Source organism: Palaemon carinicauda, chromosome 40 (assembly GCF_036898095.1).
Source record: "Palaemon carinicauda isolate YSFRI2023 chromosome 40, ASM3689809v2, whole genome shotgun sequence".
In the NCBI taxonomy this organism is placed as follows: domain Eukaryota; kingdom Metazoa; phylum Arthropoda; class Malacostraca; order Decapoda; family Palaemonidae; genus Palaemon; species Palaemon carinicauda.
This window is the reverse complement of record NC_090764.1, coordinates 20,311,782-20,337,033: the sequence shown is the minus strand read 5'-3', so window position 1 is coordinate 20,337,033 and position 25,252 is coordinate 20,311,782. Positions and strand designations below refer to the sequence as shown.

General features: G+C 40.5%; 1 long non-coding RNA gene across 1 annotated transcript; it reads right to left on the bottom strand.

Annotated features, from left to right (window-relative positions):
- Nucleotides 1–1,811: 1,811 nt before the first annotated feature.
- On the bottom strand, nt 1,812–22,245 carry LOC137632005 (uncharacterized). Its single transcript, XR_011041992.1, has 4 exons — nt 22,079–22,245; nt 19,700–19,933; nt 19,249–19,434; nt 1,812–1,931 (listed from the first exon to the last, which is right to left on the bottom strand). It is a non-coding gene; the product is annotated as an uncharacterized lncRNA (long non-coding RNA).
- Between the last annotated feature and the right edge of the window lie 3,007 nt (nt 22,246–25,252).

The window sequence follows — 25,252 nt, the reverse complement described above, 5'->3', positions numbered from 1 at the left end:
ATTACAGTACTGTACCTTTAACAGAATCAATTTCTATTTTCTACAACATATGGACACATCAAAATAACATCAACCAACTCTTCTCGCCAACATAGTAAGTGAGAAAAACGTCCTTCATCCTTTCCTTTTCTGAAAACCTGACTCATCTTGGCTTTGACTAAAGACTCGCACTGGGATCTTCATAGCCAACGTAACCAATACATTGGTCTTGAGGACCATGCCTGAAAATAGAAAGGAAATGTTTAGTGTGGCAATAAATTCCAGACAAATACGAAAATCAAGCACATTAATCCTTTGAATGCCATTGGACATAAAGTACAGTAATATAAATCTCTATATTTCTACTACCTTTGTTATTGAATTAATTTTACATTCAGTTCTTTCCAGTTTTTTCTCTTATTATGTATGCGGGGAAGGGTGGGCTATGGCACTCTTGCAGTACCAAATAAACTCGACTCGAGTCCCTTGTCAAGCAAGAAGAAATAGAGAGGAAAAATACTCTTTTGCTTCTTTTTGGATGTTGGTTACTTTCCAAAATTGGGCGATAGATTGAAGTACGAATATGAAAATCTAACAAAATACATATCAATAGAAAGGGAATTTCTTCACATATTTGACAGTAAAATAGTTTTTGTTCAGAGTTAAGTAATATGTCCCCAAAATGGGCCTGGAGCTTGGTGCGCCAATTTTTTAAGTGGGGGTGGGGGGAGTTGATGGTCAAAGGGTTAATCATTTATAACTGTATCTAAGATCTTAACTCACACAAAAATTGAGCTTTCAAAGAAAGTTGCCTGACATACATAATACTGTTTTGATATTTGCATTTTCAAAGAAAGTTGCTTAACATACATAATGCTGTTTTGACATTTACATGAGAAAAAGACACAATATACATCTTGCTTGCTTAGAGAAGTATTGTAGCATAAGTAAGATTACACCATAAGACAATGCTGAAAGTATCTCAAAAGATTTACTGCTCAAATAAGTCAGCTTAGGTTACACACTGCATAAATATTCTCTGTTCCCTACTAATTTTGAAGTAAACATAAGATACTAACATAAATCTTTGGAGTACACTTGAACTTCTTTATTTAAATCTTAGGAGTACACTTGAACTTCTTTATTTAAATCTTAGGAGTACACTTAAACTTCTTTATTTTTCTATCAGTTATTTAATATGCATAGCTATAATATTTACAAACACAAAATATGATGAACTAAGCCATTATATTTTGGCTTGAACTAAAATATAACCAGAAAATATCGAAAGCACTTTCATACCTTCAAAATCTCCAAATGTAAGATGTCAAATACTTTTTGCGCATTCCATAGCATACAATCATATTCTTTTAGCATCCGTAGCTAACAACCGAGTCAAATAGAAAAAAAAAATTCCACACTAACTAACCAGACAATTAGCTAGCACAATCACCCACTTACAATGTTTTGGGGGTGTGAATGATCAAATTTTGGATTACAGTAAAGACTAATGTATGCCTCAGCGGCAAATCTACAACCAGATGTGAGATGAAAATGTAAAGGCGATTACGGATGTTGAACAGGTATACAGTACAAGAGGAATGAGACTAAAGGGAAGGTGTCAAAAGTAAAAGGCAGATGTAAATCTTGATGATTGTTACACTGTGCCTTACAGGGTGCACTCATTCTGGGCATTTCAAGGTTTCGTTCATAACTAACCTCTACTTTCCTAGCTTATACATCTATTCACCTCACTATTAATTGAGAAAGATAAGGAAAAATAGGGGTTTATTATTTGTACAGTCACACCAAAAGAACACCAACCAGCATTCCCTCGCCCTCATTGGTAGCAATGAGAAAGGTATTCTTCCCTTGGCTGCTCTCGGTTCTGATGACTAGCACTGCCATCTCTGTGTCCAACAAGACCAATCTGTCAACTCCAAGGGTCATACCTGAAAGCACACAAAAATTCTTAATGTAATAAGCCAAAAGATTCCAGAAAAATAAGCTGAAGGACTTTAATCAACAATATCTACTATGGTAACAAGAAATTACGAATTTTAATAACTATGTCTCTTTCACGGAGCGACACAGGTCGAGCCCAGAAATTAGGAATTTTAAAGAAAACTTATTAATAGAGCCTGTAAAACTAATACTAATTTCACGTTTTAAGGCACAGGAAATATTCCTAATACAGTTCTTTTATTAACTTTTACACATGGAAAACAGACATTAAAAAACTAGAGGGGCACTCAGTGGAGTGCAGGCCTCTGCCGCAGCAGCTTATTTCTCGACCTTGACCTTGGCATTTAACCTTAACATGTATTGGCATTGATTTTCATACACTCAAATATGAACCAAGTTTGAAGTCTGTGACAACGATGTCCAAACTTATGGCTGATTACGTGAATTCGACATTTTGCTTGACCGTGAGCTTGACTTTCCAAAATTTAATCATTTCCAGCTTTTTACATAACAGTTAATCTTGCAAGTTTCATTTCTCTACAATTAATATTATGGCCAGGAAACTTCACAAACAAACACTCAAACAGGGAGTAAAACATAACCTCCTTCCAAATTTGTTGCCGTAGCTAACAAAGGTCCCTTACAGTCATCACTGGTTACATAATACATAACTAATGTCTGTATGTTACTAAATATAAAGATAAATTAGAAAACAGTACATTATAACTCTTCACAGAATGTAATATGTTATTTTGATAATAAAATAAATTTTTGAATATACTTACCCGGTGATTATAATAGCTGCAACTCTGTTGCTCGACAGAAAACTCTAAGGTAAAACTCGCCAGCGATCGCTACACAGGTTGCGGGTGTGCCCAACAGCGCCATCTGTCGTCCAGATACCCAGTACTCAATGTAAACAAAGAACTCAATTTTCTCCTCGTTCCACTGCGTCTCTATTGGGGAGGAAGGGAGGGTCCTTTAATTTATAATCACCGGGTAAGTATATTCAAAAATTTATTTTATTATCAAAATAACATTTTTCAATATTTAACTTAGCCGGTGATTATAATAGCTGATTCACACCCAGGGGGGTGGGTAGAGACCAGCAAAATATGTTTACATTATTATGAGCTAAGAGTTTTTATTTCATTTTAGAAGTTATCAAAATAACAAAAACAAAATAAATAGGTACCTGGTAAGGAAGTCGACTTGAACAATTACTCTGCCTTTTTAAGTACGTCTTCCTTACGGAGCCTCGCGATCCTCTTAGGATGCTGATCGACCCCTAGGATCTGAAGTATCAAGGGTTGCAACCCATACCACAGGACCTCATCAAAACCTCTAATCTAGGCGCTCTCAAGAAATGACTTTGACCACCCGCCAAATCAACTAGGATGCAAAAGGCTTCTTAGCCTTCCGGACAACCCAAAAAACAACAATAAAAACATTTCAAGAGAAAGATTAAAAAGGTTATGGAATTAGGGAATTGTGGTGGTTGAGCCCTCACCCACTACTGCACTCGCTGCTACGAATGGTCCCAGTGTGTAGCAGTTCTCGTAAAGAGACTGGACATCCTTAAGATAAAAAGACGCGAACACTGACTTGCTTCTCCAATAGGTTGCGTCCATTATACTTCGCAGAGATCTATTTTGTTTAAAGGCCACGGAAGTTGCGACAGCTCTAACTTCATGTGTCCTTACCTTCAGCAAAGCTTGGTCTTCCTCACTCAGATGGGAATGAGCTTCTCGTATTAACAGTCTGATAAAATAGGATAAAGCATTCTTTGACATAGGCAAAGATGGTTTCTTAACTGAACACCATAAAGCTTCAGACAGGCCTCGTAAAGGTTTAGTTCGTTTTAAATAGAACTTAAGAGCTCTCACAGGGCATAAGACTCTTTCTAGTTCATTGCCAACCATATTCGATAAGCTTGGAATATCGAACGATTTCGGCCAAGGTCGAGAAGGCAGCTCGTTTTTGGCTAGAAAACCAAGTTGTAGTGAACATGTAGCTTTTTCTGACGAAAATCCGATGTTCTTGCTGAAGGCATGAATCTCACTGACTCTTTTAGCTGTGGCTAAGCATACCAGGAAAAGAGTCTTTAAGGTGAGATCTTTCAGGGAGGCTGATTGTAGCGGCTCGAACCTGTCTGACATAAGAAATCTTAGTACCACGTCTAAATCCCAACCAGGTGTAACCAAACGACGCTCCTTCGTGGTCTCAAAAGACTTAAAGAGGTCCTGTAGATCTTTATTGTTGGAAAGATCTAAGCCTCTGTGACGGAAGACTGATGCCAACATGCTTCTGTAACCCTTGATAGTGGGAGCTGAAAGAGATCGTTCTTTCCTCAGGTATAAGAGGAAGTCAGCTATTTGAGTTACAGAGGTACTGGTCGAGGATACAGATACTGACTTGCACCAGTTTCGGAAGACTTCCCACTTCGATTGGTAGACTCTAAGGGTGGATGTTCTCCTTGCTCTAGCAATCGCCCTGGCTGCCTCCTTCGAAAAGCCTCTAGCTCTCGAGAGTCTTTCGATAGTCTGAAGGCAGTCAGACGAAGAGCGTGGAGGCTTTGGTGTACCTTCTTTACGTGTGGCTGACGTAGAAGGTCCACCCTTAGAGGAAGAGTTCTGGGAACGTCTACTAGCCATCGAAGTACCTCGGTGAACCATTCTCTCGCGGGCCAGAGGGGAGCAACTAGCGTCAACCTTGTCCCTTCGTGAGAGGCGAACTTCTGCAGTACCTTGTTGACAATCTTGAATGGTGGGAATGCGTATAGATCTAGATGTGACCAATCTAGGAGAAAGGCATCTATATGAACTGCTGCTGGGTCCGGGATTGGTGAACAATATATTGGGAGCCTCTTGGTCATCGAGGTTGCAAAGAGATCTATGGTTGGCTGGCCCCAAGTGGCCCAAAGTCTCTTGCATACATCCTTGTGGAGGGTCCATTCTGTTGGAATGACTTGTCCCTTCCGACTGAGACAATCTGCCATGACATTCAAGTTGCCTTGGATGAACCTCGTTACTAGCGATATGTTTAGACCTTTTGACCAGGTGAGCAGGTTCCTTGCGATCTCGTACAATGTCAGTGAGTGGGTACCTCCTTGTTTGGAGATGTACGCCAAGGCCGTGGTGATGTCCGAGTTAACTTCCACCACTTTGCCTCGAAGGAGAGACTTGAAGCTTTTCAAGGCCAGATGTACTGCCAACAGCTCCTTGCAGTTGATATGCATGCTCCTCTGACCCGAGTTCCACAGTCCTGAGCATTCCCGACCGTCTAGTGTCGCGCCCCAGCCCACGTCCGATGCGTCCGAGAAGAGAACGTGGTTGAGAGTCTGAACAGCCAGGGGAAGACCCTCTCTTAGGTTGATATTGTCCTTCCACCAAGTCAGACAAGACTTTATCTTTTCGGAAACCGGGATCGAGACCGCTTCTAGCGTCTTGTCCTTTTTCCAGTGAAAAGCTAGATGGTATTGAAGAGGACGGAGGTGTAGTCTTCCTAGTGACACAAATTGTTCCACGGATGACAGCGTCCATACCAGACTCATCTACAGCCTGACTGAGCAGCGTTCCTTCTTCAGCATCTTCTGGATGGATAGCAGGGCTTGATCTATTCTGGGGGCTGATCGTCTTGTTGTTCAGCAACGTCCTCATCAGAGGGTTCCTCATCCGAAAACTGATGAGGAAACGGCAACGGAGTGGGCAACGTCTGGCTCGCTGAGTCCGGTCGCACTGGTGGATGCATGACGGAGCCGGACGCAATATCATGGAACTGCTGCACAGTCTGTGAACTGTCAACAACCATGGGTGCGCGAGGAAGCACAGCGTCAACCCGAGACTGTCTAGACCGTCTGGGTTGTGCAGTCAACACCCTACCGGGTTGCTGAGGTTGACGCACTGCGTCAAAACAAGTCACTTCTGCTGGTTGTTGAACGTCCTGAACGTCAACAACCACCTCCGAGCGTCGCTTAACGTCAACGTGCGGCTAGCAACCCACACTGGGTCGCATCTGTGGAGGAACCACCTCAACTGGCAGACGCGAGTAGGTTACCTCAGCGTCAACAGGGCGCACAACCGACTGGTTGGAAGGTTGTTGGCCAGAAGGTTCAGTAGCAACCTTCTCCGCATTAAAGTCCTCTATCAAGGACGCAAGCTTGGACTGCATGTCTTGCAGCAAAGCCCATTTAGGGTCTACGGGAGCAGGTGTGGCAACAGACGGGGTTAGCGACTGAGGCGGTACCGTTTACCATCCCTGAAAGCCTTGTTATGCGTGACATAATTGTACAGCAAAACTTCAAAGGCTCGAAAACAGCTGTGCAGTTGACCTGTAAACAACTTGGAGCGTCTCCTGGCCAGGCGCCAGGGAGAGTCTACGAGAACTGAGAAGTCTATCTGGGCAGAGGCATGAACTCCCAAGCCGAGAACTTCTCTCGTGTCATATCAGACTCTCGCTCTATAAACCAGTTTAAAAGAAGGGAAAGCAAAGGCTGTATCCCCCAAACTCCTCCTGGTGAAAAACCAGTCGCCTAGCCAACGTAAAGCTCTCTAGGAGAGCGAGAGAGCACTAGCTTAAAAACAACGGCTTCGAAGTAGCTAGGCCTAGTGTAAGCTCTGACGTTTAGGCGAACGAGGAGCAGCAGTTACAAAAAGATCCGGACAAAGATCCTTAAAAAATCATCATGATTTAATTAAAGTCCATAGGAGGCTAAGCAGATTTAGGCTCCTCTCCATCTGACAGAGTCCTCAAGGGAATATCAGTAGGAGGGGGAACAGCAACTTCCTCATCTACAGGAACCTTGTCCGATAAAAGCTGAGTCTCAAGCAAGGGAGAGACCTATCGTGGTGGCAATGCTTTACAAGCAGAGTCCACACTCACTGGTGCATTAGTAGCGGACCAGAACGCAACGTCATGTAACTGCTTGACAGTCTGTGAACTGTCAACAACTGAACTGTCAACCACAACAGGTGCGTGAGGACGCACAGCGTCCACTCGAGACTGCTTTGACTGCCTAGACTGAGCAGTCAAAACAACTCTAGAATGCGGAGGTTGACGCACAGCGTCAAAACAAGTCAACTCCGATTGTTAGTGAACGTCTTGAACGTCAACAAGAGCATCAGCAAGTGGCCTAACGTCCAAATGCGGCTGAAAAACCACACGAGACCGCATCGAGTGTGGTTCTAAACAACCTGACTGACGTGACTAAGCTACGCCAACGTCAACAGTAAGCACAAAGGAACGTTAGGTTGGCTGAAAGCCAGGATATCGATGAGATAAACGGCTAGACTCAACGGACTAATCGGCAGAATAGTCTTCCATAAGGGAGGCAAGCATATACTGCATGTCTTGCCATACAACCCATTAAGGATCAACGGAAATGGTTGCGGTAAGAGACGAGGGTAACGTCTGTGACCGCAACACTTTGCCAACTAAAAAAAAACTCTCGGAGTCTGTGTTACGCTTTTGTTAGGCGGCGAGCAGTTATCCGATGACTGCATAGGGTCAGAGCTGTCCTAATGGTTGTAACCAGGACGCTGGACCTGTCCTGAAAGGACTGACTTTCGCTTAAGGGCTTCGAAACCTTGTGACAGGTTTCTTATGCGAAAAGCCTTCGGATGACGAGGAGAAACAACGTCTCTCTCGTCTTATGGTAGGGGAGATCTTGGTAAGATACACCCGATACCATAGAGGGAAAACGTCTGTTCGTTGATCAAGGCCTCTCGAACCCATAAGTCGTTTGACATTACTTCTCCCCTGGGCTTGGGAGCATGCAAGAGGTCCCGGACTAGGTGAACGACAAGCACGAACAGACGAACCCTCGGACGCAACACTGTAACACTTTGCGCATATCACTTTATCACTTCGATTTTCTGTTTTGCACTTATTTCACTGAAATCGAAACTTTTACTGATTTCTACCTGAAACACGCAATTCTACCCTTCATTAAAAGGTAGTAATTGCGAAATCAGTCGTATAATGCAAGCTCATTAATACCAGCAAAAAACAGAAAACATATTTTAAGATAAAAAAATCAGTGGCTGGGAAAGAGACTGAACACTAGTTCATATAACTACGTTTTCAATCTCTCACCGCACATAGCCTGGGGACGAGAATAAAAAACTAAAAACGTTTTATCCTTCCTCCCCGTACAGCGACTAGGGACGAGAGTAACTCGAGAACAACGTTACCCGCTTGAACGGAACGTTTTCTCTCCTCTCTCTCCCTCCGTCTCTATCTCTCTCTCTCTTTCTCTCTTGATTTCGCACCTAAGAGAAGAGCCCAATTATATTTCGTCAAAAAAAAACATGTTATTTGACTAAAGGAAAAAACTGAAAGGTTTTTCAAATAAAAAGTTCCTTTAAAATAGAATTTAAAACATTTAAGCTAAGAAAGAATGAACAAAACGTCAGAATCGATTTACTCTTACTGCAAAGTGAAACCGTGATACACTCTCTCTCTATCGTAACGATAGAGCGCATGTTGAACGTCCTGAACGTCAACAACTGCGTAGCATAAATAAACAAAACGTTAGTTCATCTTTGAAAACAGTACGAAGACTATCAAAGAAATTCTTTCATAAAATATTACATTTAAAAAGTTTTAAATCCTTTAAAAGCTAATTACGATATAAAGGGCTCAACGTTGATTAACTTCGGTTTCCAAGTTAGGACCGCCTACTCTCAGGAAAGGTCTATATAAACAAAACATTAAAATTATTTTTATATGTTTATAATAAATGGAAAGTTAATCGAAGAGGCCTAATAAAGGCGGAGAGATATAAAATATATAGAGGAAAATCTATAACGTGATAAGATAATTACTAAAAACCTAAACACACTTCCGTCTAAGGGAAGGGTCGGCCATTTAAAAGTGAAAGAAAGTCCATACTCTCTTTGTCACCATAATTAAATCTATCCAAAACGAGTTCAAGATTTAAGATGAAGATAAAACACCTGCATAGCGAAAGCTCAAAACTAGAATAAAGTACTGTACTTCACCAATTAGTTGTGAAAAAACTCCAGTTTAGCAACAGCGAGTAAGTACGTCTTGTCGATAGCTCGACAGAGAGAAAATTGAGTTCTTTGTTTACATTGAGTACTGGGTATCTGGACGACAGATGGCGCTGTTGGGCACACCCGCAACCTGTGTAGCGATCGCTGGCGAGTTTTTACCGTAGAGTTGTCTGTCGGGCAACAGAGTTGCAGCTATATAATCACCGGCTAAGTTAAATATTGAAAATTATATTTTGGGTTGCTTGGCATCTGACTAAAAGCCCTTTGAGAACTGATTTGGCAAATGAAAGTTCTTTTTCATTTTAACCCAATTCCATATTTTTCACTATGGGACATAATTATTATGTTAGGGGAGTAAATTTAGTTCATGAGACTTAAACTATAATATACAGCAGAAATATATGCCTTACAAAAGAAAATGGAAATTTTGAAAAAGTGACTATTGTACATATGAATGTACAATAGTCACTTGAGGCAATAAATCCATAAACATACGAATGAGAAAGTAGCAAAGACATATGATGCCCAGCCACTACAAAATTAGAATTCTAATATTGAAAAGTGTTATTTCCACACTCACCTGATATTCATACAGTATTGCCTCTTCTCTAGAAGCCCAGTTTAATCAACACTTAGCCGCAAAATTTAATTTGTTTTTAAAACTTTCCCATTTTCTTTCACTTCAATATATAGCCTTAACAAAGGAATAGAACCCCTTAGCAGTAAAAGGTAGGATACCCAGGTTCCAGTATTAGGAAGCATAGTTTTCACTTATCTCCGTCAACCAGGGGCACTAAAGGAGCTGTCAGATTGTTTACATGCTCCATTTTAAGATGCCCTCCCCTAATTTAGTTAAGTTATTGCCTGGAATGTAAACATGAGTCATATTCTCTCTGTGTATTGTGTCAGGGGAAATTTGGTAATTTTAAATCGTTGTGAAGAGTGAGTTTCACTTTCAGTATCCCTAATGGAAAATGTTTCAGTGGGTGGCAATCCAGTTAACAGCTCTAATGCAAAAGGACCTGCTGTTAGTTCAGGGGAGTGCCAGGAAAGGCTAGGCTAGTTGATTATAAAGAAGTTTATGACAACGATACTGACATACCCCTATTGTTAGAAAACAAATTCAGCCATCTTTCGATAAAGATGAGCTTCACAAACTCTTGACATCGCTTGCTCCCTTTGTTAAACTTCAGAAGTCCAGTGAATCCTCCCTTAGCTTTGGTAATTCTAGGCCTTCTAACCTGTTACTAAACCTAACCCAACCCTTCATTGTCATTCTAATTAACAGCGTTTCATTCAGTAGGGGTTCTGCATGTATGCTGCGCTCCACAAATTCGAAAGCTTCACTTAAAGAGCCTTGAAATCTTTATATAATTCATTACCTCCCGCTGTTAGGCTAAACCATTACATACCACAATTCTAGTTGCTCTATTAGACTAAACTAGATTGTGAAGCAGAAGGCTGAATAACCAATTGCATTGATCCTATATCCTTCCATTCACCAAAAATCTTAAAAAGGCTTCCGCAATAAACCAATTTTTGTGCAATAGAAGACAAAAAAGACTAGATCCATTTCTCAAAAATAAATTTACAATTCAGAATCATACCTAGAACATTAAATAAATTGTATATAGTCAGAAACATATTGTCTATACAAAGATCTGGATATTGAAGAGCAGTAGCAAAAGCACCCAGCAGATGCACCTGATGAGTGGGAGAAAGAAGCAAAGCTATTTTCCTCCCCTTCAAAGCATACGCCTGCCACTGCAAGGAGACCATGACCTACACTTGGCACACAAGGATGATTGAGAACAAGCATGCTCCTAGCAAGAGCACCAAGAATGGATCTACAGCTGGTTTGACAGAACAACTTAGATGTAAAGTACCTCCTTCCACAAACAAGTGTCTTGGTTCATATTACTGTAAATAAATCAATAAACAGTACAGTACAGTATTCACTTTCTAAAAGAAAATGAAAAATTTGCTTAAGGGTGCATCAGTATGTCTGTACCCAAGGCGGCCCAAGCATAAAACTTTGATAGGTAAGGGGGCCAATCTCCTCAATCTTGCTGCCACCTTTCGCTTATACAATTCAACGGCCGTCCAGTTTTGCGATGAAACATTCCCTACCTAAAGGAGGATGGTCTGTTTTTAAATCACCTACTTTCTTCAATGACTCATACAACTTATTACTTAACCCATCTGATAACTAAGGATGGAATTTGGTATAAGTATATTCATGTACAGTATTTGCCAGAGGAATTAAAACTCGATTCATTCTTTCTAGGTATTACCCATTTTCAAACCTAGACCAACTGGATTTATCAAAAGAACTTTGCTTAGCAACTCATTTGAAGAATTTTGATAACAGAAAACACTGCAAACAATTCTTCTCAATTCTTCTTCAATGTCCTTATAAATAGTATCAAGACCTTAGGAAATACTACTGTTAGTCTGATCTGGTTTTGAAAAGTTATGTCTCAATCAGGGAGGGACAGAATAAGGGTGAAAATTGCCACTCCGCCAAAAGAAAAAAAAAATTCCTCATGTGACCTGTCAGTAAGAGCATTATAATATACTGTACTGTACATGTCGGTACTTTGTCACCAACATAGGACCAAAAATTTTTCTAGAGAGAAACGGGAGAGAAAAGATATGGATATTATTTACAAGAAATCACATCTTAACCTATTGTGGCATAAAACAGATGAAAGCAAGCTTTTGATTGCCTTAATAACAGGAACTAGGTATAATAATATTTGTTAAGAAAAATTGGTTCTTATGGTACAGTATAAAAAGTTGGGCTAGTAGCTATAAGAAAAACTTTTGCCAATGATTCTGAGCAAATTAAGAATACAACATAAAATAACTTTAATAAACTGCATGAAATAACTTAACTAAAACTGAGCACATTTGGCCAAAAAGATTGTCTACTCTATATGAAAGATTTGAAATTTCTTATAAGCTACTGTGTCAACTTCAGCAAACACTTCATCATCACCTGCAAAATGACGTCATCAAAAAGCAAAGTTCGGAATCATGAGCCCTGCACAAGTGTCTTTCTTTACTAGTCTTAGCTTCCTAAGATATTTGCCTAGCCTAATAAATTCAAGGTAATAATTCAATTTTCATTATTAAGGACTACCTATAAATAAGATTAAAAACAAAAATGAGGTTGTAAAGTTGGCACACCTAAACAAATAGCATTTTACTTTTCAAAATCGCAAATTTTAATTAACCCTTTTACCCCCAAAGGACGTACTGGTACGTTTCACAAACCTCATCCCTTTACCCCCATGGACGTACTGCTACGTCCTTGCAAAAAAATGCTATAAAAAATTTTTTTTTTCATATTTTTTATAATTGTTTTGAGAAAATTCAGGCATTTCCCAAGAGAATGAGACCAACCTGACCTCTCTATGACAAAAATTAAGGCTGTTTGAGCAATTTAGAAAAATGTTATTTTCATTAGTAAAATAAATTTTTGAATATACTTACCCGATAATCATGTAGCTGTCAACTCCGTTGCCCGACAGAATTCTACGGGAGGGATACGCCAGCTATCACTATACTAGAAGGGGGTGTACTCACAAGCGCCACCTGTGGCCAGGTACTACAGTACTTGTTGTTGACGCCACCTCACTTTTTCCTCGGTCCACTGGTTCTCTATGGGGAGGAAGGGTGGGTCAATTAAATCATGATTATCGGGTAAGTATATTCAAAAATTTATTTTACTAATGAAAATAACATTTTTCAATATTAAACTTACCCGATAATCATGTAGCTGATTCACACCCAGGGGGGTGGGTGAAAAAACCAGTGTACAAGACTAAAGGATAGCTAAGTATCCCGTATTTCATATAATCAGTTATCCACAATAACAATGAAATAATAAGTACCTGGTAAGGAAGTCGACTTGAACCGTTACTCTGCCTTTAATAAGATCGTCTTCCTTACTGAGCGCAGCGTTCCTCTTGGAAGGCTGAATCAACTCAAAGGTGCTAAAGTATACAGGGCTGCAACCCATACTAAAGGACCTCATCACAACCTTTAACCTCGGCGCTTCTCAAGAAAGAATTGACCACCCGCCAAATCAACAAGGATGTGGAAGGCTTCTTAGCCGACCGTACAACCCATAAAAAGTATTCAAGAGAAAGGTTAAAAGGTTATGGGATTATGGGAATGTAGTGGCTGAGCCCTCGCCTACTACTGCATTCGTTGCTACGAATGGTCCCAGGGTGTAGCAGTACTCGTAAAGAGACTGGACATCTTTGAGATAGAATGATGCGAACACTGACTTGCTTCTCCAATAGGTTGCATCCATAACACTCTGCAGAGAATGGCTCTGTTTGAAGGCCACTGAAGTAGCCACAGCTCCCACTTCATGTGTCCTTACCTTCAGCAAAGCAAGGTCTTCTTCCTTCAGATGAGAATGTGTTTCTCTAATCAGAAGCCTGAATAGTAAGAAACTGAGTTCTTAGAACTTGGAAAAGAAGGTTTCTTGATAGCACACTATAAGGCTTCTGATTGTCCTTGTAAAGGTTAAGACCTTTTTAGATAGTACCTAAGAGCTCTAACTGGGCAAAGTACTCTCTCCAGTTCATTCCCCACCAAGTTGGACAGGCTTGGGATCTCGAACGACTTAGGCCAAGGACGTGAAGGAAGCTCGTTTAGCAAAAACCGAGCTGCAAGGAACATGTAGCCGTTTCAGATGTGAAAACAATGATCCTGCTGAAGGCGTGGATCTCACTTACTCTTTTAGCTGTTGTCAAGCACACGAGGAAAAGAGTTTTTAATGTGAGGTCCTAAAAAGAGGCTGATTGGAGAGGTTCAAATCTTGATGACATAAGGAACCTTAGGACCACGTCTAGATTCCAGCCTGGAGTGGACAACCGACGTTCCTTTGAGGTCTCAAAAGACCTAGGGAGGTCCTGTAGATCTTTGTTGGTGGAAAGATCCAAGCCTCTGTGGCGGAAAACCGCTGCCAACATACTTCTGTAACCCTTGATCGTAGGAGCTGAAAGGGATCTTACTTTCCTTAGATATAACAGGAAGTCAGCAATCTGGGTTACAGTGGTACTGGTTGAGGAAACTGCATTGGTCTTGTACCAGCTACGGAAGACTTCCCCTTGAGACTGATAGATTCTGAGAGTGGATGTTTTCCTTGCTTTGGCAATCGCTCTGGCTGCCTCCTTCGAAAAGCCTCTAGCTCCTGAGAGTCTTTCGAAAGTCTGAAGGCAGTCAGACGAAGAGCGTGGAGGTTCGGGTGTACCTTCTTTACGTGAGGTAGACGTAGAAGGTTCACTCCTAGAGGAAGAGTCCTGGGAATGTCGACCAGCCATTGCAGTACCTCTAAGAAGCATTCTCTCGCGGGCCAGAGCGGAGCCAACCAACGTCAGCCGTGTCCCTTTGCGAGAGGAGAACTTCTGAAGTACCCTGTTGACAATCTTGAACGGCGGGAATGCATACAGGTCGAGATGGAACCAATCCAGCAGAAAAGCATCCACGTGAACTGCTGCTGGGTCTGGAATCGGAGAACAATACAATAGGAGTCTCTAGGTTATCGAGGTAGCGAACAGATCTATGGTTGGCTGACCCCACAGGGCCCAAAGTCTGCTGCAAACATTCTTGTGAAGGGTCCACTCTGTGGGGATGACCTGACCCTTCCGGCTGAGGTGATCTGCCATGACATTCATACCGCCCTGAATGAACCTCGTTACCAGCGTGAGCTTTCGATCTTTAGACCAGATGAGGAGGTCCCTTGCGATCTAGAACAACTTCACGAAAGAGTCCCTCCCTGCTTGAAGGTGTAAGCCAGGGCTGTGGTGTTGTCAGAGTCCACCTCCACCACTTTGTTAAGCTGGAGGGACTTGAAGTTTATCAAGGCCAGAAGAACCGCCAACAACTCCTGCAATTGATGTGAAGTGTCCTTTGCTCCTGATTCCATGTTCTCGATCATTCCTGTCCGTCCAAAGTCGCACCCCAGCCCGTGTCTGATGTGTCCGAGAGGAGACGGCGGTCGGGTTTCTGAACAGCCAAAGGTAGACTTCCTTGAGAAGAAAGCTGTTCTTACACCACGCGAGAGAAGACCTCCTCTCTTCGGAAACAGGAACTGAGACCGTCTCTAGCGTCATGTCCTTTATCCAGTGAGCAGCTAGATGATACTGAAGGGGGGGAGGTGGATTCTCCCTAACACGATGAACAGGGCCAGCGATGAAAGTGTCCCTGTTAGACTCATCCACTACCTGACTGAGCATCGGTTCCTTCTCAGCATGCTCTGGATGCATTCTAGGGCTTGGAAGATCCTTGGGGCCGACGGAAAAGCCCGAAAAGCTCGACTCTGAAGATCCATACCCAGGGAGACAATGGTCTGGGATGGGATGAGCTGAGACTCCTCAAAATTGACCAGGAGGCCCAGTTCCTTGGTCAGATCCATAGTCCATCTGAGAATCTCCAGACAGCGACGACTTGTGGGAGCTCTTAAAAGCCAGTCGTCTGACGGAGCCGGACACAAGATCATGGTACTGCTGCACAGTCTGTGAACTGTCAACCATGGGGAAGCGAGGAAGTACAGTGACAACCCGAAGCTGTCTAGACTGTCTGGGTCGTACAGACAACTCCTTATCGGGTTGCTGAGGTTGCCGCACTGCGTCACAACAAGTCACTTCTGCTGGTTGTTGAACGTCTTCCCAGTGACCCACTGACTCCGTAAACAAAAAATCCTTTAACAAGGACTAAGCTTGGACTGTATGTCTTGCAACACAGCTCAAGGTCTATGGGAGCAGGTGTGGTAACAGACGGGGTTAGTGACTGAAGTGGAACCATTACCTTCCCTGGAAGCATGTTATGCTTAAATAAAAGTCCATAGGAGGCTACGCAGCTAAAGGCTCCTCTCCAAATGACAGAGTCCTCAAGGGAATATCAGAAGGAGGGAGAAAAGCACTTTCTCATCTACAGGGACCATATCCGAGAAAAGTTAAGTTCTCTCAGTGAGGGTTTCAATGGTGCAAAAGCAGCAGACTAGAAGGCAACATATGAAACTGCTTGACAGTCTAGTGAGTTGGCAACCACCAAAGATGTATGACTGAGAAGCATACGGTAAGGTATGCAGAGCATGTTGTATGCAGAGCATGCTGTATGCAGAGCATGCTGTATGTAGAGCATGTTGTATGCAGAGCATGCTGTATGCAGAGCATGTTGTATGCAGAGCATGCTGAATGCAGAGCATGCTGTATGCAGAGCATGTAGTATGCAGAGCATGCTGTATGTAGAGCATGTTGTATGCAGAGCATGCTGAATGCAGAGCATGCTGTATGCAGAGCATGTTGTATGCAGAGCATGCTGTATGCAGAGCATGCTGTATGCAGAGCATGCTGTATGTAGAGCATGCTGTAAGGTAAGCAGAGCGTGTTGCATGGCGTTTAACATTTCTCAGAAATTCCATGACCAGTGCTAGAGTGCTTCATGCATGCTTGCATGGGGTTTTAATATCAACATAATATTTACCTTACATTCATAACTCATGATTCATTTTTGTTTTGAAGATATTTTGCCATATTTTGCGATATTGTTAAAAATATATTGCAAGGAATACATATATATTTTTATATAAGTAAGACAAATAACCTCCATTATCATAATGTTTGTGTAGGCATACATGTATATGATTACAAATGCAAGTTATGAAAGTAATGAGGTGTTATTATTGTCATTTGTTATTTCTCAAGTTGAGGAGAAAGTGGCAGATGCATGCGTTGAGGTGGCTGACTCATAGCATGAGGTTGCTGCCTCAAGAGTTGCGCTTGCTGTAAGGGTTGCGGATGCGCAGTAGCAGGTTCCTGAGGAACGAGTTAAGGTTCCTGAGGTGTGAGCTGCGAGAGTTGAGATAGCGGCTGCGCAGAACGCAGTTCTTGTCTCGCGAGTTGAGGTTCCTGAGGAGCTAGCCTAAGCTGCAGCGAGTGCTGAGGTAGCTGCCTCATTGATGGAAGAGGTTGTCGTACCTCAAGAGATTGTTGCCTCGCTGGTGGAACCGCAAGCGGAAGCGGAGGAAGTAAGGCATAAGACTCCTGCTCCCATTGCTGAGGTTGCCTTAAGGAAGGTTAAGGTTGCTGCACAACGCTGGTAACTGGCAACTCAGAACGCGGTAAGGTAGCCTGAGGAACCTCAACTTCGTACGCCTGGCAGACTGGACTGCGGTGAGGCGGAGGTTGCTGCACACCGCTGGTAACTGGCAACTCAGAACGCGGTAAGGTAGCCTGAGGAACCTCAACTTCGTACGCCTGGCAGACTGGACTGCGGAGAGGCGGAGCGTTCGCAGGAGGAGGTGTAACCTTCTCAGCCTGAAACTCACGCATTAAGACCCCAAGCTGCGACTGCATGGACTGCAGCAAAGTCGTCTTGGGATCAACAGACGATAAGGTCTGTTGTGGCATCGCCTTACCTCTCTTAGGAGGTGTGCAGTCACCTGAGACTGAGGAGAGTCAGAGCCAACCCAATGACTGCATCCGGGTTGTTGAACTCTAACTTCGTACGTCTGGCATAGGTCTGGACTCTACGTTTAAGAGGTCTTGAGACCTGAGACCAGCGTTTTCTCCCCGAAATTTCTTCTGCAGACGAGCAAAATAAGGGCTCAATCGTCTGCGGGTGGGAGTGACGGTCTCTTAAGACACGCCCGCAACCACCGAGGATATTTCTGTGCGCCGATCAAGGCCTGCCGAACCCTTTTGCCCTTCGACATTGCTTCTCCCCTGGGCTTGGGAGCTTGCAAGAGGTCCCGGACTGGGAGGACGACTGGCACGCACAGAAGTACCCTCACGCACAACACTGACACACTTTGCGCTAATCACTTATCACTTTTGATTTTCTGTTTGCACTTATTTCACTGAACTCGAAACTTTAAGTGGTTTGTACCTGAAACACGCAATTCTATCCTTTCTCAAAAGTTAGTAATTGCGAAAACAGAATTACAATGTAACAGAAAAATCTAATGAAAGATAAATAATTCAGTGGCTGGAAAGAGACTAAACACTAGATCAAATAAACTACGTTTAAAATCTCTCACCGCATAAAGCTTGAGAACAAGAAAAACTCTAGAAACGTTTACCTTCTTCCCCTAAAGAGACTAGGGAGAAGAGCAAAAACGATAACAACGTTACTCGCTTGAACGAAACGTTTATCCTCCTCTTTCTCCCTCCGTCTCTATCTCTCTCTCTCTCTCTCTCTCGACTTAGAACCTGAGAGAAGAGCCCAATCATATATATCGTTAAAACATATTATTGTTAAAGGAAAATATTTCCCAAAATGAAAAGTTCCTTTGTAGAATTAAAACCATTAAGTTAAGAAAGAATGAACAAAACGCTAGACACGGTTACTCTTACTGCAACGTGACACCGTGAAAATTCTCTCTCTATCGTAACGATAGAGCGCAAGTTGAACGTTCTGAAACGTCAACAACTGCAGAGACAAAACAAAACGTTAGTTCAACTTTGAAAACAGTACGAGACTATCAAAGAAAATCTTTCAAAAACATTAAAATAGCATAATATGTTAACAGGTAAAACCGAAATGACGGGCTCAATGTTAATTAACTTCGGTACAAGAAAAGACCGCCTACCATTAGGAAAGGTCGAATATATAAAAATTAATTTTAATAATTTTATAATAAAAGGAAGTTAATCGAAGAGGCTTATAAAAGGCGGAGAGATATAAAATAAATCTATAACTTTTGTTAAGCAAAATTAAGAAAGAGAGTCTATACTCTCTTAGACACCAACACTTTCGTCAAAGGGAAGGGTCGGCCATTTAAAGGTGAAAGAGAGTTCATACTCTCTTCGTCACCATAATTAAATTAATTCCAAAAGCTAACTAAGCTAATATAGAAGTTTCTAGTATAGCGAATAGCTGCAAATTTTAGAGAAATACTTCACCAAACCGTGAACAATACTCCAAAATCATAAGCGTATCCAAGAACGTCTTGCCGGAAGCACGACAGAGGAAAAAGTGAGGTGGCGTCAACAACAAGTACTGTAGTACCTGGCCACAGGTGGCGCTTGTGAGTACACCCCCTTCTAGTATAGTGATAGCTGGCGTATCCCTCCCGTAGAATTCTGTCGGGCAACGGAGTTGACAGCTACATGATTATCGGGTAAGTTTAATATTGAAAAAATATACTGTATTGCAAAATGTGCTGGGGAAAAAATAACCCCTTGGGGGTTAAGGGTTGGAAATTTCCAAAAAGCCTGGGGGTGAAAGGGTTAAAAGCAATTTGTATTCTTCCAACTATACAAACCTTATCAGCCTTTTGTAGGGGTAGCATTCTGGCTAAAGCTGGAAATGGCCAATGAAGAACTATCAAGGTTCTCACAGCCACCACCCAGCAGCCATCAGTGGTATGTGTCTGTTAGCGCACAGAGCCTTCATTTCTGATTATGGCCATCGAGCTGCACAGACGTGTTCTTGACTCTCTCCAACCTGCCTGAAAATGTTCAGTATTACTTGTACTGTACAATTCATGAAAATTCGGTAATTGAGGTTTAAAGTCACTGTAATAACAAACAAAATCAATTAATTCTAGTTTTCAAAGCACAGTATTCCACAGAATACAGTACAGTACAAAGTGATATAAACAGTTTTGAGATTTTACACTTTTTTTTTACATTTGATTTGTGCATATATTTCTCACTAATTTACATTCATAATTTCTACACTTCTGAAAGGATATGACAAACCAGTATCCTTACTTAAATGGCCTTCCAACTTCTTGGCAGGCCAGGGTGGGATTAAAGAGATCTGTAGCACTTTAACACCAGCCCTCAGAGCAGAAAGAGATGGCAATTTAAAGGTTACATGACTTGCAATGAGGTCTCACCATACTCTAAATGAACAAAGCCTCCTTTGCTAGGATCAGACATCATCATGCTCCAATTTGGGCAATGGACAGGAATCTGGAGGAGTAACTGCGGTGGCAAATTTCCCTGAAATAAAGAAATAAAAGATCAAAATGATTGAATCAGTGATCAATATGATAAACAATCCTCTCTTAATAGCTACTTTTCAATATTGAATATGACAAATTTTGAGGCAATTCGTATTTTTCCTAACAACTTGAGTCTTTTATAAATGAGAATGATAACAGCGAAGCTGGAATAGGGCAGTTAAGATTCTATAACAAGGTTTAAGTAGTTGGCCGATGGTTATCGACCCCTGCTAGCTCACCGAGTAGTCGCCATCAGTAGAGACAGACGTTTGTCAACTGGCTGGAGACTTTGGCAGATTTCCAAGCTTTTTCCATCATTTGTCTTTGGTACTCTTGGACTTTGTTCCCGCTATGATGCTATAGCGTCTTGGGCCATTGTCCTTGAGTTTGAGACATGCTTAAGGATAAAATACAGGATTCTCACCTTTGCCGACTTTGAATTCGACTTCCCTGAAATCAAAAGAACAAGCTCCTTGCCAAAGGAATTGTGCGTCCTTCGGTTTTTACACACGCCGGCAATAGGTATCCTCGCGAGTGTTGTTGAATCTATGTTCTCAACCTTGCTGATTGGAAATTGATTGCTTTGCAATGCTGATCGCCAGATCGCAGACCCTGTTAGCGACTGGAGAGTGCTTGACAAGCAAGCACTCTCGTCCCTAAGGAAGGTTATGTCAACCTTTTCCGGACCCCTCTTTATCGGAAGAAAACACATGCACTAAATTTTCCAAACTCCCTACAACTAAACCAATTCACTGCTACATCATTTGCATCTCCCCATAACTCACACAGCCCATCATTTTCATTCCTATTTCCATAATTTTCCTTTGAATTTATCATTTTCAACCTCACTGTGTATCTTTATTACAGTAATAACATCTTTAGTGTTAAGCGAGCATTTTTAGATTGGCAGATTCAAGTCAGCTATGGCATGGAAAAGGGAAGGTCAATGCAATGTAACCAATCAAAGAGATATGCCACCTAACCTAAAATAGCCCGATCTAACATTTTATGTTGGCATGTCCTTAACATTTGGGCTAATAGGCCCTTACAACCTCCTGTTACCTCTACTAGATCTTGTTTGTGGGTGTCAGCTGATCTACAAACTACCTGTGTTAAGTTCCCTAATTATTATTATTATTACTAGCTAAGCTACAATCGATCGAATTCCATCTAGTTTTTGATTGGCATTTTACTGTTACGATTAGTGGTTAGGATAAGTTGAATATGATTACCAACAGATCTTTCACACTCATGTCACGGATCATAAGCCAGTAATTTTTAGCCTAGCCAAATAATGTAAAAAGGAAAAAGGTAGTCCAAAAGAGGCCTACCAAGCTAGAATACAAAACAATTCTCCTCTTACCAAGTCATCACTGTTTGTGTAGGGTCAAGCGATATACGTTATATGTCATCCATATTAACGTAGTTACTGATCTTGCGGTGTATGTAGGCAGTTGGGAGAGGTGTAAACTTTATTAATTGTCAAGAAGATTTTCTTCAAGGGGAAAATGTTTATAAACGATATTATTAAGTGATTTGTACTATTTACGAAATATTATGATTTAGTGTTATCGTGCCAGGAGTGAAACTGGTTGGGGGGTGTATGTATGATAGCGGCCACCTGGTATGTATGATTACAGGTGACAGAATATGGCAGTGTAAGGGGCCACGGGGCGGCATTATCCCCCCACGTTAGCTGAGTTGGTAAGGACACGGCTTGTAGGTGGTTAGATTGGGGGGGGTTTAGATTAGTTGATGTTTATTTAATTCCTGCGGGAGGAACGGGCCCCTGATATACAAAGGCTCCCTAGTTGGAAAAGAAACAAAAGATTGAGACTTAGTCTTAGGGTAAGCTAAGGACATGGCAGTATAAAGAGGAGTCTGCAATTGGGGCATATCCCCCACCCCCAGGTTGGTAAGGATGCAGCTCCTACTGTAGGTTAGGTCAGGTGGGGAACCTTAGGTTGTGTGGTGTTTGTTTGCCTTTAAAATGCGCATAATTTTTGGAATTTTAAAGCGTACCAAACTTGAAAAATATAGGTTTTTCCCAATTATTTGCACAAGAACAGTTCATAGAACATAAATATACACCAGGAACACTTATTTTCTTCATTAAGAATATGGTGCTATAGTAAATATTTACCGTCAAGGGAAATGAGAACATTCAGCGTTGATTCATCTTTTGTGCAGGCTCGGATATACTCCATATCTCAAATTAAATAAGTTTCAGACAACAATAATAAAGGAGAAAGCACTATAGAGCTTCTACAACTAGTACAGGATTTAAACAGCTTTTCGTGGTTCGTGACTTCCTAGCTGCCAGTCACTCCGCAAAACAAATTTGCGGCCACTCTATCACATAATAGATAGGTGCAAAGCTTCTTAGCTAATACATTTAACTGCAATTCAGCTTTTCTTTACCTGTACCGCAAATGTTTTATAATGGAAATCTATCTTTAATTTTATCCATTCTACTTTAAATCAGTTAGGATAATACTTTATCATCATTTTTGGCAAGCTATTGTGAGTTAGAATAGTTTCAGCCTTCAGGTTTAGATGTTCGGTGACTAGATTTTTTCTTTTTATTGGCACCTCCGTAGTGTAATAGCGTTTCTCTTTATTCTATTTGATTTTCCTTATTTTCTTTTCTTTTTATATTCCTTCCTCCTTTAATAAAAAAAAAACTTATATTTTTTTTCTTCATTTCGGTGCTGCAATGTATCTTTCTTCATTGCTTCTTCTTTAAGGGAGAGGACTAGATGTCAGTGTTAAATGTTTATACCATAGCTATTTCTACGATTACTAATGTACATGTAGGTGGGTACCACATGATATTTCATATGGATATGTCAGAACGTGTTGACACGAAGTTAATTTAAAATCACATTAATGAAACAAACATTAGCATTGGATTAATTTACCAGAAACATTCGCGCAAACACAGCATCATGTCCCTGTTCACATTCCAAGAAAGGTTTTTTGGTGACTATGAAATAAACCGACGATGTAAAACTGCTTTCAGTATTTAAACATGTATATGAAAATACTTTCAAATCATAAAATCCCTAATTTAATATACTTTGCAGTCTCGTTTGAAATAAAAAAAGAAATGATATAAAATAACTTTGCTGATTACAACAATTAAACCTCAGTAATATGATTTCTGTGTTTTACAATGCCTTAATCTTATCTGTTTAGCTGGTACAGCACCAGTCTTATATGAAATATCTATAAAATACCCAATTATATTTTTATTATTATTATTATTATTATTATTATTATTATTATTATTATTATTATTATTTAATGAATTATAGAAATTTATTAACCAGTCCGAGAGACTTTTTACCTTTGCCAACTTCATTGCGAAGGTTATATTTTGATAGGCGACGTGAATTTATTTGTATGTATGTCTGTCTTTGGGATTATGATTCGCATAACTTAAAAACTATTTGACCGAATCTCATGAAATTTGGTGGGATAACTGGCTGTGATCCAAGGATAATTTGATTAGATTTTGGGAGTGATTGGATTAAAAGTTAGGGCCAAGGTCACACAAAGGTAAAAAAACGCGGTTTTGCCATATGGCGGCCATTTTTTATCTGATTTGCAGGAAACTGATGTCATAATGTGCATAATCAATTGCTTATCATATGATATACAACTTAATATAGGTGAAGGTATGCGCTCTACCGAGTGTTCATTCTAGTTTCATTTACATTTCTCATTACAACATTGAGGAGACTTATTAATGTATGTTGCTGCTTCCTGGATATGTATTCTTATACTATTCTGGATTTTCCTCTTTAATGGATAATTATATTGACACTACGGTTTCACATTCTACCCATGCACTTTCAGTTTTTAACTAATTCCCCTTTCTTTACGATTTTTCCCTCTTTTTCTGTAAAGTCTTCCTTCGAACCAAGAGCTATCCATCTTAAATTATTCTATTTTTCCTTGTTTCCTTTCCTCACTGGGCTATTTTCCCTGTTGTGGCCCCTGGGCTCATAGCATCCTGCTTTTCCAACTAGAGTTGTAGCTTAGCATTTAATAATAATAATAATAATAATAATAATAATAATAATAATAATAATAATAATAATAATAATAATCTTTCGCATTATTATCTGATATAATATTATTCATTCCATCACATAAATCTATGTCAAACGTATGCTCAGTAACTTTATTAACCAATTGATATGATTCCAATAACTCACCAACGCAAGAGCCCGTGTCTTACACAAGGTAAGGCAATCTACACACACACACACACACACACACACACACACACACACACACACACACACACACACACACACACACACAATAACTCACTAATGACTGAAACATCACGATGTTGATACGTCATCCATACAAAAGTTTAAATCTCCACAGGTAACTAATTTCCTTTTTGGTACGTCAATCATTTCAATGGGAATACCAAACAACTAAAAATATTGTTTGTTATCGGAGGTTTGTTGACTATTACGATAGATAGTAATTCGTGAGTAAAGGTTTATTTCCATATATTCAAAATTTAGATTATACAGATTTGAGCTAAAAAGTCTTACCAGGTAACCTGGTTAAGTTTAACATCTGCTATCATTAGTATTTATACTAGTATAAAATAAGTGCAACTTCACAATAAGTAGTTTCTTATCCTCATTATTATTATTATTATTATTATTATTATTATTATTATTTGCTAAGCTACAACCCTACAACCTTAGTTGGAAAAGCAGGATGCTATAAGCCCAGGGGCCCCAACAGGGAAAATAGCCCTGTGAAGAAAGGAAAAAAGGAAAAATAAAATATTTTAAGAACAGTAACATCATTGAAATAAATATTCCTTATATGAACTATAAATACTTTAACAAAGCAAGTGGAAGAGAAATAAGATAGAATAGTGTGCCCGAGTGTACCCTCAAGCAAGAGAACTCTAACCCAAAAAGTTCCTCAGGTAGGATAATTATTTTTAATAGCATTAAATCTTTATAGACTTGGTTATTGGAATTGTTTCTCAGTGGTTGGTTGAAATACTTTTTACCCTTTTGCCTAGAAATAGCCAATATTGTCGAATTCCATTAATTAAAAAATCGTGTCTATACTCAAATCTTGTGACCTATGTGTTGGTAGTAACGGGTTTCAAGTCTTCTTTGGACGGTTATGCAAGATTTTAGCGCAAGGAAAGAGGAGACTTTATTTATTTATTTATTTTTTTGTTGTTGCTTAGGTCTACTGATAGCCCTGGCCAAACCTAACTTTGCAAATGGAAATTGGTACAAATATGATAAATGATTCAAAGTTTCAA